Source organism: Egretta garzetta, unplaced genomic scaffold (genome assembly GCF_000687185.1).
Source record: "Egretta garzetta isolate BGI_Z169 unplaced genomic scaffold, ASM68718v1 scaffold192, whole genome shotgun sequence".
NCBI classification, from domain to species: domain Eukaryota; kingdom Metazoa; phylum Chordata; class Aves; order Pelecaniformes; family Ardeidae; genus Egretta; species Egretta garzetta.
Window position 1 is genome coordinate 91,095 of NW_009258881.1, and position 3,516 is coordinate 94,610.

Genomic DNA, 3,516 nt, shown 5'->3' on the forward strand with positions numbered 1-3,516 from the left:
AGAAGAGAGGTACGGGCTGGAAGGGCAGCGTGCCAAAGCCTCCCGAGGACTGATAAGGGCTGGGGACCTGCCGGCATGGTCGGACCCCCAAGAACTGATAATCTCTGGGCACAAAGACACCTCTGAGGCCACCAGGCCACGTGGCATCTGTGACAGGGGGTGCACTTTGGTATAAACCGGTGGGTGCTATGAACAAACGGGAGTTCATGAGATTACAGCGACCCAGTGATGCAGCGGGGTCTTTCCAAGGGATTTACCACACACCCCCAGCGCCTGGATGTCCATGGGAGCCCAAAGCAGCTGTGGATGGAGCCTCAGCCAGGAGACTGCAGGGGAAGGCAAGGGGGTGAGCTATGAGTGAATGAGCTAAACGCCACTAATAACCACTTTGATCCCATTAAAGCTTAACGAGTAAGAGGTGCCCCAAGAAACGCCGCTCCTCACCTGTGCCTCCCACCCCTGGCCGGGACTTGAGGTGCCGAGAAGGGAATTCATGGCCAAAGCGAGAGGGTTTCCAGGCGTAATTTCATCTCACTGGCATGGAACGAGTACCATCAACCCAAAGGGCTGCAGGAGCACTGGGATGGGACACCCCAAAAAAGCAAAGCTGAGGAATCCCATGTTGAAAAGGGAGGAGATGATGGTGACGGTTGAATATAGTACGGGAAGGGAGAAGGGGACAGCAAGTTGAACACAAGACGCTCCCGTTGTTGTTTCAATGGCCCGCGCTGAGCCTTTGCTGCACAAGAAACGCTGGAAGTGGAGAAGAGGGCTCAGGATTCCCCTCTCCCAGGGCACGCTTGCCTTTCCGGCCTGAATTTGACCATTTCTCACCCGGAGGCTGTGGAGCCTTTCCCTTTGGGTTGAGACATCAGGGTTGACACATGGCGGGGATCAGAAAGCACCCTCCAAGCAGAGGGGAGAACAAGCCCACTGTCTCGGGTCCCCCCCACTCTCAAATCCATGTGTTAAAAGAGGGAATCGCTGCGCAGGTAGAAAGGGATGGACACAGCAGGACACAGTTCATGGGGGACACGGAGGAGGACACTCACACGAGCAGGCGGTGAAGAGCCCCGTGCCCGGCCTTTCATCAGAAAAACACTTCCCCGGCTCTGAAAAAGCCAACTCTTAGGGCTGCCTTTGCTGCCATCCAGACACCCAGCTCATCCTGGCTAACTTGCCACCAGGAATTCAGGCAGAACGATAAATTTGGTGTTTTCCGGTGCCAACAGCAACAGTGAAGTCATCAAGGGGGGTTCTAGGGTTTCCTCACCTGCCTCAGCGCTGGGTACAGCAATGTGGGAGCCCCTTGAGGCCCGCCATGGCGCGGGGATGCTAACTGGGAGAGGAATGGAGCAAGATGTTGGGCTTACTGAGGGCCAGGAGGGATCCACCCCCACCAGTTGGTTGAAGTGGAGGGGTTTTGGAAGGGTCTGCTCTTGGGAAGGGATCAAAGCGTACAGGCAGCGCCCATAGACCTCACGAGCGAGAGGAACGGAAAGGGGCAAAGCAAGAAAAGCACAAGGGTGGCAAAGCGATGCAGTTGGTGGAAAAACCAGCAAGCGTCTGCCGGAGAGGAGCTTCTACATGCCAAAGCAGAGAAGATTTGGGGGGTTCAGCCCGAGACAGATGACCACAAGGGTCCCAAAAAAGCTTACGTGCTCCTAAAACGCAGCAGGAGAGGTATGTGTTAAAAGAGGGAATCGCTGCGCAGGTAGAAAGGGATGGACACAGCAGGACACAGTTCATGGGGGACACGGAGGAGGACACTCACACGAGCAGGCGGTGAAGAGCCCCGTGCCCGGCCTTTCATCAGAAAAACACTTCCCCGGCTCTGAAAAAGCCAACTCTTAGGGCTGCCTTTGCTGCCATCCAGACACCCAGCTCATCCTGGCTAACTTGCCACCAGGAATTCAGGCAGAACGATAAATTTGGTGTTTTCCGGTGCCAACAGCAACAGTGAAGTCATCAAGGGGGGTTCTAGGGTTTCCTCACCTGCCTCAGCGCTGGGTACAGCAATGTGGGAGCCCCTTGAGGCCCGCCATGGCGCGGGGATGCTAACTGGGAGAGGAATGGAGCAAGATGTTGGGCTTACTGAGGGCCAGGAGGGATCCACCCCCACCAGTTGGTTGAAGTGGAGGGGTTTTGGAAGGGTCTGCTCTTGGGAAGGGATCAAAGCGTACAGGCAGCGCCCATAGACCTCACGAGCGAGAGGAACGGAAAGGGGCAAAGCAAGAAAAGCACAAGGGTGGCAAAGCGATGCAGTTGGTGGAAAAACCAGCAAGCGTCTGCCGGAGAGGAGCTTCTACATGCCAAAGCAGAGAAGATTTGGGGGGTTCAGCCCGAGACAGATGACCACAAGGGTCCCAAAAAAGCTTACGTGCTCCTAAAACGCAGCAGGAGAGGTATTCCCCGGGCGGGCAGTGCCACAGCCGAGCGGAACCCTGGTGAAAACGGCTTTGGCGAAGACGGGGCGATGCCGAGTGGCCATTTTGGAGAGAGTCACGGGACTGATCGAGGCGACCGGTCCCACGCGCGGAGCAATAGCTGGGGTATCGAGGATAGCCATGAAGGAATTGCTGCTCACAAGCTCTAAATAAAAGCGAGAAAATACGTCGGGAAAGGAAAAAGAATCATTTCAGTGGAGGGGCTGGGGGGGATGTGGGAGCGAAGAGGCAGCGAGCAGCGATGGAGGAATTCGCAGCAGTGGGAAAGGCTCCAACCACAGCCGCGTAGGAGCTGCTGGGCCAAAAATATATGATTTTTTTCACCCCCCCAGTAGCGTCAGCAACGCCCCCAGCATCCCCAGTGCCTGTGGGATGGCCAGGACCGCCCCCCAACCCAGCCCCTCACCCTTTTTCCACCCCCCAGAGACTCCCAGCATGGCCCTGTTTTCCCTCAGTATCAACAAGGATCCTCACTGCGTATCCTGATATCATCCCCCCAAGAACACCAGAAGCCCTCCCAGCATGTCCCAGTCTCCCCTGATATCACCCAGACACTCCCACTGCATCCCCTTCCCAAAACCCATTACAACCAGAAGCTCCCAGCATGCCCCAGTCCCCCCCAGTACCAAACAGACCCTCTCATCTCACTGCTCCCCCTCTGCAACATTAAAACCAGACTCCCCCAGTATGTCCCAATCTCCCCAGTATCAACGAGACTCTCATGCCCAATCCCCCATACAACCTGATCTCTCCCAGTATGTCCCAATCCCACCCCCAGTATAACCACACCCTCTTATCTCACTGCCCTCCCCCTTCACTGTAACAGCCAGACCGCCCCCAGCACACCCCAGTCCCTCCCAGTATTAACCACACCCTCTCATCAATCTGTACTCCACCACCTCCATTACAACCACAACCTCCCAGCATGCCCCAGGCCCCCCCAGTATCAACCAGACCCTCTCATCTCACTGCCCTCCTCCCTACCATTACAACCAGTTCCTCCCAGCACATCCCAATCCCTCCCAGTACCAACCAGACCCTCTCAACTCACTGCCCTCCCCCTTCACTG

The 3,516-nt window shown here is 56.3% G+C and overlaps 1 protein-coding gene across 1 annotated transcript in view; it reads right to left on the bottom strand.

Annotated features, from left to right (window-relative positions):
• LOC104121796 (zinc finger protein 883-like) overlaps window positions 1–1,677 on the bottom strand; it is a 6,500-nt gene extending 4,823 nt beyond the window's left edge. Inside the window, exon 1 of the mRNA XM_035889471.1 lies at window positions 1,659–1,677. The gene's annotated coding sequence lies outside the window, so the exon portion shown is untranslated. The remainder of the gene's footprint in view (window positions 1–1,658) is intronic.
• Between the last annotated feature and the right edge of the window lie 1,839 nt (window positions 1,678–3,516).